Consider the following 17,022-nt stretch of genomic DNA (forward strand, 5'->3'; position numbering starts at 1 on the left):
GGGACCGATAGCAAAGAGGCATCTCGCTGTCCACGCCCGCGATCCTCAAGTGCTTTGCAACCATTTGTTCATTAAGCTCTTCTATGAGATAAGTCCATTACCGCAGAGCTTTGATCCAAAGCTCCTCCAAGTCCATTGGGTTTGGCGAGTCCAGGTCCATGGGATCAGGCCTGGGAGACCAGATTTAAAACCCCCTCAATTTTGTTAAGAGCTCAGCATATTGGCTGCAGATGGGGTGCTAAGCTACAGGGACAATCTGGCGGTGGGGCGGCTGGTGCTGAGTGCTTGGTGGGATTGGTCGTGGTTGTAAGTGCGGAGGTTTGGGACTCTTGGTCGTGAGGGTTTGGGGTTTTTTTGAAAATCTGCCCTAAAGTTGTTGAAGTAATTCCTTCTGTTTGAAATCCGGATGATTTCAGGTCTGGGATTGGAAGGGGGTCTCAGGGTGATGCTCTCCCCTTACTCCTGCTGCTTATACAGGTTGTTTGTTTTCCCAGGAATACGTTTCCCTCCCATTGGAATCCCATCTTCTGCAAGCAGGTAATTCCTGATTTCAATTTACAGAATGGCAGGATTACCACGTGGCTTTGTCTAAATTTTGTCGGGGGGGGGGGGGGGGGATGTTAGGATTTTGGCCACTTCCCTGTTGTTTCTGAACCAGCATCAGCCTAGAGATCCCGGTGCGGCTGCGCTACCACACGTCGGACCAGCTCCCTGGGCATCGCATCATCCGTGATCCCAGCGGTGCCGCTATCCCGCACGGGCTCCCGTCGGCTGCCCCGTCCCCCCGCAGTGAAGTCAGATGCTCCCTGGATGTGTCGAGCCCCCAGCCCACGTGCTGGCCAGATGGTCCACGTGTGCCCAGCGAACCCACCACGTCCAGGATGTGTTGGATTCACTGCACGTCGATTGTCGAGCCGTGCACGGATTTCTCTCCAGGAATTCTTGTATGGAAACGTGGCAGCCCCATCCGAGGGGCTCACCTGGCTCCTGTCACCCCAACAAGCGAGGACTGTCTTTACAGCTCCAGCTGGGAGAGGGTGGGATGTGCCGTGTTTCCAGTTGGGAGACAAGGATCTGGGTCCTGGGGCCCTGAACCAACTTGGTTTAGGGTGCAACCAGGGGGGCAGGTGTTTTTCCCTGAGCTCCCAGCATGGACACATCTTCCAGCTCAGAGGCTGGCTGAACCTGTGGGTTCCCTACTTTTTCCAATTATGGGTGATTTTAAATGAAAACAGGGAAGCTTTCTAGCCAGGGGTAAGGTCCAATGAAATCTCATTGCCTTCAGGAGTATGGATGCGGGCTGCAGTCATCTTTTTGGCCAGCCAAGGCCAACAAAGTGTGGATTTGGATATCCTGGCATGGAGTGAAGGATCAGTGCCTCATCCCTTCCAAAAAACAGTGCTGGAAAACTGACACTGATTATTCACAAAGCGCTCTCAACACGCAAACTTAAATAGATGTAAAAGAGATATATATTCCCCCCCCCCGCCCCTTTAATCTAGGTGTTTGCTTGGAACCAAAGCTGTTTCTAAATCCCAGGTGGTGCTAGCGTGTGCGATCCGTGAGATTTTTGTGTCTATAGAAGCAATTTGACCAAACTCACCCGGTGTGTCCGTGGCACACTCCTGGTTTTGCTCCTCTAGGTGAGCACTATCACTCCAACGTGCGTAGGAGCTATTGAAGAATATATATTATTGTATATATAGTGCATGTGTGGATGGGACCGATAGCAAAGAGGCATCTCGCTGTCCACGCCCGCGATCCTCAAGTGCTTTGCAACCATTTGTTCATTAAGCTCTTCTATGAGATAAGTCCATTACCGCAGAGCTTTGATCCAAAGCTCCTCCAAGTCCATTGGGTTTGGCGAGTCCAGGTCCACGGGATCAGGCCTGGGAGACCAGACAATATTTATTATTGACCAGAAAATACGTATGGTTGACCAGACAATATCTATTATTGACCAGACAATAATATTTTGAAGACTTTGTATAAGAAAGGAGCCCTTTCTCCCTTCCTTCCCTTTCCCCATCGTATTCCACAACGGTCGTTGTGCCAGGGATGAGGCAAGTCATTACATTGCACGTGATGCCTCCTTCCCGGGGATGCTTTAATCATCCCGTCGTCCTCTGGAGCTCTTCCTCTCGCTACTAATTTTAGTCTCGGGGTGGAAGTTGCAGCGCGGCGTGGCGGGGTGGGATGGAGGCTAAGCCACGCAGGTGTGTTGCGATCACTGCGATGCGCCTGGTTGCTCCGGGTGCTGCTGTGACATCCTGCGGGGCACAGCAGCGCGGGTGCTGGGTGGGTTGGGGGAAAAAAACCCAAAAGCACATTTTGCAAGTGGTTTTTTATTGTTTTTTTTTTTTTGATGACTCGAAGTCGCTGGCGCGAGCCTGGGGATGGATGATGCCTCCCCAGAGGCTCGGCGCTGACAGTGGGGACCTGCTTTCCCAAACAGCTCAACTCTCATGCCGGTACCTAAATCAGGGCCAGGTTTTCCCAGGGCGTTCGCCTCCTGGATCAGCCTCCGGCGGGAGCGCTGAGCAATTCCGAGCGAGCTGGTCCTCGCTGCCGCTGTGCGAAGCAGACTTTGTCAGCTGCCTGCAGTCAGCAAAGAGACTCTGGGCACAAAACGAGCAGGTTGACGCTGTCAGGTCTTTGCATTTCTTTGCTCTCTGCAATTCCATATCCTTTGGGATGCACCTCACAGCTTGAAGAGCCTCCACTGAGTCTGGCAGAGGGACGGAGGCCCCGAAGGTGTCAGATCTCTGGAGTTTTGTGCCAAGTGATGCCTCCCATCCCTTCAAGGCCAGGCTGCGGCATCCCCTCCACCCAGCAGAGGATCCATGTGGGATCCCTGCTCCATGTCCAGCTCCAGCAGCAGCTCGGCTGCACCTGCAAGCGATTCCTCGCTGCTCAGGCACGCACCGCTGCACTGCGCCCGCTGCAGCTTCGGGAGCAGGACGCTAAGGGCTGGCGTGCGTCGGGCAAAGCGGGATAACCCGGCTGGCCGGGCTGGGGGAACTGCCAAGCCACAGGGACCGGTGAGTCCTGGAGATTCCAGCGTTGTGTCGGGGCTGGGAGCGGATGCAGCAGCAGGAGGCTGAGGGTGATGCTCATTTTCATCGCTTCCTTCACCTCCCCGGGCATCGCTCTTCAAGGGTCACTGGAGTCAGCAAGAGCCCAGTCACCGTGGAACTGGGGTTTGCTTCGTCCAGCCCAGTCCTGCGTGGCTCCAATCCATCGGTTCCAGCTAAAACCCTCTCCCTGCCACAGGATTTGCCTTCCTCGGGCTGGGACGGGCTGCAGGATGGTGTCACTGGCAGCTGTGCCCCAGGCTGTGGGTTTGCTCCACACAGAGCGTGGAGGCAGTGGGGGCATAGTACCAAGACAGGAAAATAAGAGCTCAGAAAAGCTAATTTGGGCAGGTTAAAGGTTTCTTAGAGTTCCTCTCACTCCTGCCTGCCAGGGGTTAAGGATCCTGATGATACCTCTGTGCCTGCTAGGTTTAAAAATGGGAAGAGCAAGGGCTGTGTCCAGCCTGGCTGCGGCCACTCAGCCCCAAACCATCTTGGTTTTGCCCACAAGTTGCTCCCGAGGGGGCCGGCGTGTGCCCAGCCACCCCAACAGCGCCAGGAAGCAGAATCGGGCCCTGAGCCAATTTAACCCTTCTTCTTATCAGTCTAGACATCCTCATTATCCAGATAAATGTCTGATCCCTCACTGAATCCCGCTAAGCTCCTGCCTTTAAGGTGCCGAAGGCAGAGGGCACTCGCCCTAACCTGGGACTCGCCTCTGGGTGGGAGATGCTGCCCCCAGCCCCAGCTCCTGCGCCGGTCACAGAGGGAGCGTCTATTATTAAGAGTGCTTTACCAATTACGAGTCATTACTAATGCCTTTATTACTATTATTTAATAGATCGTGTTAATTATTATTATTCATTTCCTTTAAAAGCAGTGTTTCCATAGCAACGGGGAGATGTGCGCTGCTTTTCAGGCACGTCAAGTGGACGCGTTCCTGGGCTTTTCCAAAAGGGGCTGACAGCCCACCGCAGGGCAGGGTGGCCGAGGGGAGGACCTGGGACACCCCGTAGCTGCGCTTAGACCCCTGTTGTGGTCTGGTACCAGCAGGAGGAGGTGACAGCACCATCTCTATCACCAGGAGGTCCCTTGTGCCATAAAGAAGTTCCTGCTGGATGCAGACTTGGTGCCTGAGTGTTGAGGAACCTCTAAGAGAGGAGAGTTGGTGCAATCATGTTTGTCCCCTTATATCCCAGGGATGAAGGCACCTGCTGTTACCTCTTGCATTGCTGAGTGCCTCAGACCCCAGGGCTTCCTGAGAAGGTGCTTTGTCTCCTTTTGTATTTTCCAGCCAGCTGCAGAAGGACCAGGACTTGGAAGCCAGGCTGAAATCCAGCAGATCTGGCATTACCCGGCTGCGGGATGCCGAATCCCTGGGCTGGTCCTGAGGTGGGATGGGAAGCTGCTGCGGGCATGTGGAGCAGGCTCCGAGCCTCTGCGTGTGCTGCGATGGTTCCCGGGACAAGGGGCCATCCTGCAGCAGCTGCTCCGATGTCATCTCCCTGCTCCCAGCTGCTGGACGGGCTCTGGTACGGGTAAGCTTGTGGTGGAAGGGGAACGTGGGGAATGGTACCCGCTCCTCCAGCGTTCATCAGATGTATTCAAGGCATCATGTTTGCGGAGGTTGGAAAGGAAACGCAGGCTTGCTGCTTCCTCCTGACTTCGCAGATGAGCTTAGAACACCGAGTCCATGTTTAAAGTTAGTCTCGGGCTTTCCCAGCCCCTGCTCGCGCCGTACCCAACTGGCCTTCGCTCAGCGCTTTGCTGCGATCGTTCATCTGGTGTGAAGCCAGACCACCCCGGGAAGGATGCGCCTCATCCCATGGTGTCTGGGGGGGCCGAAGGGCTGGGGGTGCGAGCGGGTGAGCAGCGGCATTTGGTGGGGACCATGCAGAGCAGCGGCGGTGGAGATAACTGCGTGTGGGGCTGTGAGCTGTGTTCTCTGCCAAGGAGCTTGCAGCGGAGATGCAAGTGGCCTCAGTTGGAGCGGTGGGGCGGGGGCATCCCCCGAGCCCCCCAGCATGGCTCAGCAAAAGCCCGTGCCCAGCGATAGCTCCGAAATGAGCTGGTGCGCTAATTGGTACCTTTGCTGGTACCAGTTGAGCACAGGGCCCGGTGCTGGGGAGCCTGTGGGGACCACAGCTCCCATCTGCCCAACCTCGAGGGGTCCCTGTGGGGCTGGAGCGAGACACGCTGTCGCCTCATCCCAGCCGGGTAGAGGTCGGATGGGCGTCTGGTGGCCCCAGGGGTGGCCCTGGCAGCACATGTGCCCACTCACCCCAGCGGGTCCCAGTCCCCTGCATCGTCTCTGTTGTCGGAGCGGTGGATATTGGTTCCTCTTCGTGGAGGTTGCAGCCAGCGGCACCGGCGCGATGCTCCTGAGCAGCAACCTGAACGCTGCAGCCTGCAGGGAAACCAGCAGCGACGGCCCAGGCGAGCAGCAACGCTCGAAAGCACATGCTGCAACACTCAAAAGCACTTGTTCAGCGACAGCGTGTCCTGCGTAGCTCCAAGTTACCCCAGCACCTGCCTCCGCTCTCCTGGGGCGGTGGGTTCCCCGGGGCTGGGCTGGGGGATAACCCTGCTCAGCCCCACGTGTCCCCTGGGGAAAGCAGCTCCCGGCGGCGCTTCGGTGCTGGCTGCCCAGAAATGGGAATGGCAGGTGGCTGGGACAAAGCATGGTGGAACCCCCCCGTTGCCAGCCTGTGGCACCCCCGGGGTTTTGGGGGGCTCCGCATGCGGGTAAGTCAGATGCAGGCAATTATGTCTCAATGGGACCTGCCGGGAGCACGGTGGCATAATGGTCCCGCGGGGACACCCGTGCAGCTCGGTGCGGCACAAAAGCTGCCTGAAGAGCCCGTGCCTCCCCCTGCTCCTGGAGAAGTGGAGAAACACAAAAGAGAGAAGAGGCAGGAGGGGCTGGGAGCGGGTGGGAGAGAGGGAGGGAGAATCCCCCCCATGCCCAGCAGCTAATCCCAGCTCCAGCTCGGAGAGAGATCTCAAATAACAAACATCGAGGCCAGATGGATTTGATTTAATAACAAAGCGGGGGGGGGGGGGAGGGGGGGGCGGGGGGGCTTGGGATCATTTCAGAGCCTGCCAAGGGGCCGGATCCTCGGCGAGCAGCAAAGGGCCACCTGGTATAAATCCAAGGCTGAGCTGCAGGCAGCTGGGATGCTCCCCCGAATGCTGGGCTCGCCTTGGCTGCGGGAGCATCCCCCTGCCCTTGGGAGCTCACCGGGTCCTGGCCATGGGGACGCAGGGATGTGCTGAACGCGCCGGGGCTGAGGTTTTCTCCTGGATGTGGCCAGGAGGGAGAAGGTGAAAGGGAGCAGGAGGCAACGCCTGAGGTTTCCACTGCCCCCCCTGTGACGTCTCACTGCCTTGGGCTCCGACATCTTTATTGGGTGGCCAGCGAGAGGAGCAAGGGGCAAGCCTTGGCCACTACTGCATCCCATGGTGGCCGAAGCCTCCTGCTCCCTGGCTTCGGCATTGCAGAGGGGGCTCGGGGCAGCGTCATCCCATCCCGGTGACATGGCAGCGGTGGGTCGGGCGAGGGAGTCGCACCCGGAGCAGCGATGCTGATGTTTTATCCTGCTGCTGTTTCACATCCCGCCCTGGCTCTGCCTTGGAAGCGGCTGGACGGGGGAGCTCGGCCGCCCTGCCTTGGTGGCTGATGGCAGGGAGGCGTTTCTTGCCTATGGCACAATGTGGTGCTTTGGCAAAGAGCCCCCCTGGTGCCCCCGTAGGACATGTGGGGCCCCGTGCTCCATCCCCGTGTCAGGAGATGCGCTGGGCTCCCTGGGCCATGCCGGACCCATCGCCTTGCCTGGAGGAGTTTCAAGGTCAGTGTCAGCGGGACGGATGCTCGGGGCAGGGCTGGGGACCTGGCTGGCTGCAGGCAGCACCAAAAAGTCTTTCCCCAGGCGATGCTCCAGCGACAGGCAGGGTGGTGGCACAGCACGGTGGCACGACGCTGATTAGCCGTCACCAGCAGGGTGTTTGCCACGTCTGCCAGTTGGTGCCCGGGCCAGGCAGCCTCCCTGGAGATCTTGTTTCCGGAAACTGGAGAACCTTCGGCGCTGCCACCACCGCCCTGAGCGGTGTCAGCCCAACACCTGCAGCTCAGCCCGGCTGTCAGCCCGCTGCCTGCTCCCGGCTGGATCGCTTGGCGCTCTGCCTCGGGAGCAATGAGATCCCGGCGCCAGCGATCTGCCGGCAGGAGCAGGGGAGTGTTTTGTGCTCGGGGGAGGATGCTGGCACCATGCAGCTGGGCTGGGAGGGCAGTGGGAGGCAGGAAGGACCACAGGTCCATCCCAGGAGCCAGGGATGCAGGAGCTGGCGCATCCCAGGTCTCCAGTGGTCTCTTTGTGGTCCAGCGCTGTGACGTTTTACCTGCACAGGGATTGTGTTCATCACCATCCCGGTCCCACCTTGGTGGCACCACGTTAGCTTGCTCCGTGCAGGGGTTGCAGCTGGTTTCTGATTCCTGGCAGCGTGTCCCATCTCCTGGCTGCCTCACGGGGACTATCTGCTGTCCAGGAGCCTTTTTCCCCCTCTCCCCCCTCCTCAGCCTGCTGTTGGCAAACAGCCTGGAGGGAGAAAGGGGTCGGCGTAGGGTGGGAGAGTGATGGAGCGCGGTGCTGCCCACCATTGAGTGCCCACCATTGACTGCCAGGTTCTGCTGTTCTAACGAGAAGCAGTTTCCCAGCCCCTGGTGCTGTGCCTGTAAAAATGAATCTGTGCCTGTGCCGTCGGTGCCATGTGCTTTGCAGGGGGAGCAGGGATGTGTAGAGCGGGATGAGGGGGTGGAGGGGGGGGGGGCATCCCTGTGGGTGAGCACCCCCAGGGTGCTGGGAGCCTGAAAGCTCGCTGGGTGGCAGCTAGATGATCTCCACACCACCCTAGGTCTCCAGGTTGGGGACTTTTCAGAGACGAGTGACATCTCTGTCCAGAAGGCTGCTGGCAGCCCCCCCGAGCCCACCCAGCTCAGGGTCCCCAGGAGATGGGGAACAGGAGCCACCGTGGACAATGTTGTCCCAAGGTTGGACTCGCCTCTTTTGTACTGCACACGCCAGACACGAGATGGTGCTGCCGATCGCTCCTGTTCCCCGCCTGGGGAACCAGCTGCTGAGCTGAGCCTTGGACCTTGGCTGGCTGGGAGAGCCCCCCACCCCTAAATCCAGCCTTCCCTGGGGCCAGATCCAGCGGCACCTGCGGCGTGTGCCACCGAGACAGTTCTGTGCCGTGGCTTTGCCAGGGCTGAGCCCCACGGGGATGTTGGGTGGACGCTGGCCACCGAGGGGGATGGATCGGGAAGCGGGATGGATGCGGCCACGTGTCTGCGAGATCGTGCGGCCGGTCAGACCCCGGGTGCTGGTGCCGGTTTGGCAGAGCTGCAGGGCCTGTGGTGCGGCTGATGCTCCGTAATCATTAACAATCCGTGGCTTTACTGGTACCGTGGCAGTTTCCAGCACCCTGGGACACGAGCGGGGCTTGGCCTCACAAAGGGGCCCTGTATATACATCCTACCAGAGAGGATCCGTTACTGGTCACCAGTGTCAAAACTGGAGGCAGCCTGGGCTGCATGCACTGGTGGAATTGGTGGTCCCAAGGGATATGGGACAGGCGAAAAGTAAAGTTGGGACCCTGAATTTTAGGAAAGCAAAATTCCAGCTGTTCAGGGTCAGCCAGGGGGACCCCCTGGGACACTGCCCTCAGGGACACGGGAGCAGGATGGAGCTGGCAGGACTTGAAGGGTGTTTTCCATAGAGCCGAAGAGCTCTCGATCCCCAGGGTGTAAGAAATCAGGAAAGGAAGGCAAGAGACCGGCATGACTGAGCTGAGACCTACTGGTCAAACCGATGGGCAAGAAGGAAACATGCAGGCAGCAGACGGGGATCCTGGGAAGAGCATAGGGATGCTGCTGGGTGTGTAGGGATGGTTCAAGAAAGCCAAGGTGCAGCTGGAACTGGATGTGGCCAGGGATGCAGAGGATAATATGCCTTCTGTAGAAGACAGGTAGGATCAGGTGAACCCTCATCAAATTTGCAGATGGCACCGAGCACGGTGGATGTGCCTGAGGGACAAGGTGCCATCCAGAGAGACCTGGACAAGCTCAGCAAGTGGGATCAGGTGAACCTCATGAGGTTCAACCAGGCCAAATGCAAGGTCCTGCGCTGGGCTGGGGACAATCCCTGGCCTGCGTGCAGGCTGGTGGATGAAGGGGTTGAGAGCAGCCTTGCCGAGAAGGACCTGGGGGTGTTGGTGGAGGAAAAGCTGGACACGAATCGGCAATGTGTGCCAGCAGCCTGGAAAGCCAACTGTCTCCTGGGCTGCACCCCCAGCAGGTCGAGGAGGGGGATTCTCCCCTTCTACTCCGTTCTGGGGAGACCCCCCTGCAGCCCTGTGTCCAGCTTGTGGGTCCTCAGCATGGGAAGGTCATGGATGAGGGGGGTGAAACACTGGCATGGGTTGCCCAGAGAAGTGGTGGATGCCTCATCCCTGGAAACATGTGAGGTCAGGTTCAACGGGGCTCTGAGCAACCTGATGTCCCTGCTCATTGCAGGGAGGTCGGACGAGGTGGCCTTTAAAGGTCCCTTCCAACCCCAAACCATTCTGTGACGCTGTGATTCTAGAGGCTTAAAGAGACCAGGTCTACCCAGAGAAACTCCCAGGTGAAGAACTAAGATGGGAAAAGGCTGGAAGAAGACGCTTACCCCAGTCTGGCAAATGGAGAAACTGAGGCATGGACCTGTGCCTCTTGGATGGATGAGCTTTGAGGACTCCCCCGCTCGCTGGAAGGTGGTGGGGGCTGTTTTATGGGGTGGACTGAGCAGGGCAGACCAGGCACGGCAGGTATGAGAGGCCAGCGTGCTGGGGGCAGGCTTTGCACCAAGAAGTGCAAAAGTAGAAGGGGAAGCAGAAACTCGCCCCCAGCACAGGACTGGGAGGGCACTTTGTCTTTGTTGTCAGAGCCAAGGGTGTTCCCTGACTGCCCGTGAGTCATTCCCAGTAGGATCTGTCCTCCAGCCCTTCTAGCGCGGTGGTTCTTGGGGCTTGTGTGTGTAACCAGCACCCTGCGCTCGCCCTGGGTGAGCTGCGGTGCCCAGCACTCGGTGCATCAGCATCTACCATCAGGACCACGGCCCCCATCCTCATGGCTCCCCACAGCAACTGGTGCCTCCACCAGTGCCGGCACGGCCAGCCCAGACCCCTTTCCTGGTACCACAGCCCCCATCCTCATGGCTCCCCACAGCAACTGGTGCCTCCACCAGTGCCGGCACGGCCAGCCCAGACCCCTTTACTGGTACCACAGCCCCCATCCTCATGGCTCCCCACAGCACCTGGTGCCTCCACCAGTGCCGGCACGGCCAGCCCAGACCCCTTTACTGGTACCACAGCCTCCATCCTCATGGCTCCCCACAGCAACTGGTGCCTCCACCAGTGCCGGCACGGCCAGCCCAGAGGTACCACAGGCTCCATCCTTCCCAGTCCAACCCAACCCTCTGGTTTCGGCTCTGCCCCCAGATCAAAGGCAGGGATCTCCCCGGCTTCCCCAGTCCCAAACCAGTCCGACACAGCGGCTGAACCACAGGACTTGCAAATCCCAACCCGCAGCCGCAGGGCACTTGGCAACAGACAAACAAACAGCCTGTGGCTGAGCTGGGCTGCTGGGCTCCGTCACGCCGCAGCCCCTAATTAATAGTGAGGATGGAAATGCCCGTTCAGCTGCTCGGCCCCTTCTGCCCCGGCACTTATACATCACATTTTTCCTTTGATGTTCATCTATTCATTTCCAGCCTCCGCTGCCTTTTACGTCCAAACCCCATTAAGAAAACACCCACTGCTCCTCCGCCCACAGACCTGGAGATGCTGCAGGAGCAGCTCGGAGGAGCAGCTCTGCTGAACCTCTGCGTGCGGCTGCTCCGGCTTTATTCCGTGGTTCCCCTTGTGCCCCGGGCACTCCCCGCTGCATTTTGGGGGCTCCCCACCCTCCCCCGGAGCCGATACGCAGAGTTTCCCCCCATGGGGTGGATTTGTTCACCCTGCTTTGGGAGAAGACTTTTTTTGTCACCCAGAGCAGCTCTGGGGTTGCTCAAACTCCAGAGGGTCCGGGCTGGAGCAAGCAGGTAGTAAATCCTACACCCCCTTGCTCCGGCGCTCCGTGCTTTTGACCACAGTTTCGTGCAACATCCTGCTCTCGTTTCTTCAACTCGACCTGTTTCTTTTTCTCCTTTAATCTGTGGGGCTACCCCTGGCGCTTCCGTTTTGCAGTTTTGAGTGCAGGTGGTTTTGCTGGGTTTCTTGGTTGTTGTTGTTTTTTTAAAAAAAAAATATTTTGCTTTTTGCAGCACTGATGTGTGGTAAAGCCAGTCAGCCCACATCCCTCTTCTCTCCTGCCCCAGCAAAAAAGCTGAGTGGGGCTGGGAGGGGGAGGTGGTAGGAAATAGCAGGAAAACACCCCTGTTGCAGCAAGCTCTGCAAAGGGAAATGAATGAAAGGCGGCTGCGGACGCACCCGTCTGGGCTCGGGGTGTTTGGCTGGCGCAGATGGTCCATCTCCAGGAAACACGGAGGGATGCGGAGCAGGGAGGATGCTCGGCTGCCAGCAGAGCTGCTCCCACCACCCAGGCCCTGGGCACGGTGTCCCCTCCGGTGCGGTGTCCCTGTTGCAGGAGGAGCCCCGGGGATGCTCGACGTGCCAAGCGCAGGGGGGGCGTGAGTCAGGCCTCGGGATCCGGAGATAAATCATCGTAAATGCTGGTTTTCCCTTCGGATCCTGCTCCCTGAGCTTTGCAGCGTTGCTCAGTCACACTTTAAGTTGCCTCTGCCGTGGCAAGGGTTGTGGATTTAGGAGGGAAGGAGGGAAGAATTGAGATTTCCGTATCGCTGTGAATCAGGGAAGCAAAACACCCACCGTATTTTGTATGAGAAAATGTCTGGGACAGCATGTAGTAAAACAGAGGAGTTCGTTGCTGTAGGATCCAGCATGGCCAGAAGGACAAACAGGCTCAAGAAAGGGATGAGATGATGGTTTTGGAGGACTTGTGAGTTTGTAAACCATCTTCTGGCATCAGAAGACGTGGAGCTGCTGGTAGCTGGAGTGTGGGATGGCTCATCCACTTTGCTCCTGGGTGGGCACAGCTGCCAGCACCTGGAGGCATCTCCCCTTCTCCAGGGAGCTGCCAAGAGGTGACAGAAGATGCTGCGAGAGGCACCCACCCGAGGGGAGGGGGCTGCACCAGGGCTGGTGGTGGGGATGCTCTTTGGATATGGGGGGTGCGGCCGCTCCATCCCATCTGCACTGAGCATGCCGGGAGGAACGTGCCAGGAGGGACACGTACCTTGTCCCTGTCCCCGAGGGCGCGATGCCCCAAGGCTGTCTCTGGCACGGGGCAGCCTGGCCGCAAATGGCCCCGGTGAAAGGGGGGTTTCATCCCCGCCGCTGCCCACGGAGCAGGAGCAAAGGTGCTGGGCTGGACGCTGCGCACCTGAGTAAAATGTACAAGTAGGTGAGGTCGCCTCAGAGGCAGGATTAATCCATCCCTCGAGGTGCTTGTGGGATCCCAAAAGCCCCAGGGACAAGACCTTTGGGCGCGTGGCTGGTTTTCCATAGAAAAGCCCCCGGCTGCTGTTTCTTGCACCCGCAACCGTTCGCCTCGGGGCTCCCCTGGGGGTGAAGGGAAGGTGCTGGAAGCGCCTCCAGCCTGGGGACATTTGCCCTGAGGCCAGGCTTGGGGCTGGGCTGGGATCCAGGAGGATGCTGGGGAAGCTCAGCAGGGCCGTGGTGAGCCCGGGAGGCAGAATGGCTTTTATCCACCTTTCCTGCGGGCCTTCAGTGTGGCAATGGGGGAAGGCTGAGCACCGCAACGTCCTGGAGCTTCTCCAGCTCCATCCTGCACAAACATCCCCTTTGGCACCTCCACTACCTTGCCAGGAAGCTGGTGAGCTGCCGCCCCGTCGATACAGCCGGGATTTCTCTGGCTTGGGATGAGGGCAGGCAGATCCGATCCGCATCCTGCCCGCGGTGCTGGCTGCTGGACGTGCCAGGGCTGGGAGGCTCCGGCGTTCCGCGTGCCAGGGCGAGCTGGCACAGACCGCGCGGGAGGAAAATCCCTACGGCTCCGCAAACCGCATCCCTGCCCGCGCATCCTTGGCCATGCCGCAGGCTGGGCAAGAGGCAACGCCGTGGGACTAGCCCTAGCCCAGCGAATTGTGACCAGGGAGGGGGGTCAAGGGGGAGCCCCCAGCCTCGTGCATTGACGCGCAGCCTGGTTGCAACCAGGGAGTATGGCAAGGGACGTAGCTGCTTTAGACCTTTTTATAGCACAAAGGGTGTGAGCGGCCAGGAGTCGCCGCCGGCAGCTCCGCTTTTTTAGTTGCAAAACCTCTGGTCCCCCAAAAGTCGAGGCACCACGTCTACGGCCAGCACCCCAGCACCCCGCCGTGCAGAGATGACTCTGCTGCTGCCTGTGTGGGAAGCGGAGATTAATTTCCAGCAGTGATTAAGGTTCCCCTAATTTGCCCCAGGTGGCTGGGCAAAAGCGCAAAGGGATTTTTAACTCCTTCGAGCCCCCCGCCGCAGATCGATGGGGGTGAGCCAGGCTCCTGCCAGGTACGGGTGCCATTCCCAAGGTGGCATTTAACGGGATAAAGGGATAAATCCCAGGCTGGTGCGTGGCTGTGAGCCTCCGTCGCCTGCCCCACACCAGCCTGGGTTGGTGCCAGCCCATTGTGTTCATTTTTCCTGTGCGCTTTGCTGCTTGGGGGGGAAAAAAAAGTGGTGATTAAAATGTGAGTGTGACCCCAACCCAGCAGCGCCGGGGGGGTTGTGGGGAGCAGAAAACTGCCTTGCTCAGGATTTTGTGCTTGGAAACTTGCTCCTTTCAGTGAAATGGGATATTTTGGGTGGATGTATGCACGGGTTACCGACTTTATGGAAAATAGGCTGCTCCTGCTCTGTAGGAACAACCCTCAGCACGGTTGGGAAAGGGGTGGGAGGGCTCAGCATCCCATCCATGCCTCATCCCTGGGAGGGCTCAGCATCCCATCCATGCCTCATCCCTGGGAGGGCTCAGCATCCCATCCATCCGCAGGAGGGCTCAGCATCCCATTGACCCCTCATCCCTGGGAGGGCTCAGCATCCCATCCATCCGCGGGAGGGCTCAGCATCCCATCCATGCCTCATCCCTGGGAGGGCTCAGCATCCCATCCAGCCCTCATCCCCACCGTACTTAATGCGTGGGTTGGATAAGGGGGCCACAAAGCAAAGCGACAGCAAAACAGCTTTTCCTTTAAAACCCTCCCCTCGTGGGGAAGCCGTGAGATGCGTTTTCCATTGGGCTGCCTGGAGCGGCCGCATCCTGCCAATTGGCAGCCCAGCTGCAGCACCAGCGGTCCCGGCTTTTGTGAGAGTCTGGGGGGAGCACAGAGTGTGCTGCACCCCCCGAGCACACTGCCCTCTGCCCCAGCACTTCGGGTCTGCTCCTGTCCCTGCTGCTGCACCCATGGGTTGCTGCACCCATGGGTTCCTGCACCCTTGGGTGCCTGCTGGCTCGCTAAAGGGAGATTCAGAGGCTGGATTTGAGGGATGCTTTTGCTCCAAAGAGTGAAGCATGGGACTTGGGGGGGAGGGGGATACAGGCATCCCCTCTGTGGTTGCCGTGGGGCTGACAGCTTCCCCAGCCCAAGCCAGAGCGGTCCCCACCTCAGGAGCTGGAGCAGAGCAGAGGTGACTTGTTCCAGCATCCCAGAGGGACATGGCAGGGACCCTGTGAGCCTGAGCCCGCATCCGTGCAGCCCCATCCTCATGTCTGGCGTGGCTGCAAGGCCATCCACTCGGCTTTTAACACTCTGGCTGCTGGTCACGGGGCGGTTTGCAGGTGCTCGTGGTCCCCTGGCCATCTCAGGTGGATTCGGGCCGGAGTGGCTCCGTGGCTGCTCTCATTTCTGCTCTTGGCATAACAGAGCACACCCATCGGCGCTGCCCTGCCCGCCGCTCGCTGCAAGTTTCAGCTCCCTCAATAAATACAACTGGTAAATCTATTAATTTTACAGCTCTAATTGATGTATTGCTGTAATTACCTTTTATAACAAGGCAATTAAACCCTATTAAGGATTATTAGCTAATTAAAACTCCTCTGTACACACAAACCAACCCCTTTATGTGCACAGATTGTTGGGGGGGGAGGAACTGGAAGCCCATCGCAGTCAGAGCCTTGTGTGATGGGATGGGTTGAGATGCTGGATGGGGAGATCCAAGTCCCATCCTTGTCTCTGCCACCACATCTCCCTTCATCCTTGGGCATGTCACTTACTGCTAGGGCTATAAGGGGGGGGGGGGGGGGGTGTGCTGCTGCGTATGCCCAGCCCGGTGCTTTTTCAGCTGTTTGGGATCAGATGGGGAAAATCTTGGAGGCTGGGATCTTCTCCTCCTGGTAATAGGGTGGTTGGGGATGCAGGGTTAACGGTGCTATGGCTTGTTGGCCAGACGAGACGTTGGAAAGGGAAAATCCCCACTTGGAGCTGGGGTGTGTCTGCTTTGGAAAGGAAATAACTGGAGAAACTGGAGAAAGGGCCCCGCGCTGGGGCCGGGAGCGAGGGGAGCCATTGGCTGGGGAGCATGCTTGGAGGGTGCCGGGGGGGGATCAGGGTAGCTCAGTCCTGCGTTGCTCCGTGCCTGCAAAAACCAGTGACAAAAGCTGTGCACAGCCTGGGGAGCGGAGCCCGGGGTCCTTGGAAAGAGCCAAAAAATGCTGAAAAGCAGCTGGAAAGGGCTCCCACCCGGGGCACTGCCCGTGCTGGGGCAGCTGCATGGGGTGGGGGTCCCCAGAGCTGCTGCTCCTCTTGCCCCCCCCAGCAGCTGTGCTTCGTTGCTGCCCGTGTGCCGTTTGCATTCGCAGGCACCCGATGCTCCCAGGCTTTTTTGCAGGCCAAAGAGCTTTGGAGGCTGCAAGGGTTTTGCAATGCCAGGGACGCGGCTGCTTTCTGCTTTCTGGGTCAGCTGAGAAAATACAGCCCGTGCCGAGTGTCTCCTCCAGCCACGCAGCCCCCTCCCCATCCACCCATCGCCCCTTGCTCGTCCCCCTTGCTCGACCGCAGCGCCGTGCACGCTGCTCCAGCTCCCGCTGCTCCAGCTCCCGGCACACTCGTGGAAACCACAGGAATTCACGTGTGTGGGCTGAAGCCTCGTGGAGCAGCCAGGAAAAAGGGGGTTTGCACGGGGGTGGGGGGGCGGGGGGCATCACCGTTCCACCCAAGAGGGGCCGTGCATGGAGCACCTAGTGCAAGGGAGCCAGAATGTGACCCTCCCCGGGGGGGGTTTACGCCAGGCTGCCAACGCCACTGAATCCCCCCAGAATCCCAACAGCAGACTCCCCCCAGGCCCCCCCAGCTTGTACTGCTGCCCCCAGCCCAGGGGAAGCCCCCACCCTCAGCCCCCCCTCCCCGGGCAGCGAAGCGTGGGACCGAGCGCCGGGGTCCTGCAGGGAATATGAGGAGCCGGGCTGTGCCGGGGGGGCTGCCAGCTGCGCCGATGACCCTTGGCAGTGATTTTTAGCTGTCGCCCGAGCTGCTCCCTCCCTGCATTTGCCCAGGCGATGGTTTCCCACATGGAGCCAAGGGAGGTTTGAACCCCGGCATCCTTGCGGCAGGGGATGCTCCGGCGAACGCCACCTGCTCAGGGAGGGGTGGGGGGTGCAGCGGGAGGCGAAGGAAGGGCACAAAGCTTTTTCCTTCCCGCCATGGGGTTGTTAGATTTTAAAAGAAAACAAGGCTGCGGCGTGGAAGGAGGCTGTTGGCGTCCCACAGTGCCCCGCGGCTTGGCAGCGCCACGCCAGAGCCTCGGCCAGACCCCGCCTTCAGCGGGGCTGCGTGCCATGGGCGTCCCGGGGGGCCACGGTGTCGTCCCCCCCCAACTTGCCACACTGCCAGGGCCACCGTCA

This window comes from Falco naumanni, chromosome 20 (genome assembly GCF_017639655.2).
Source record: "Falco naumanni isolate bFalNau1 chromosome 20, bFalNau1.pat, whole genome shotgun sequence".
NCBI lineage: Eukaryota > Metazoa > Chordata > Aves > Falconiformes > Falconidae > Falco > Falco naumanni.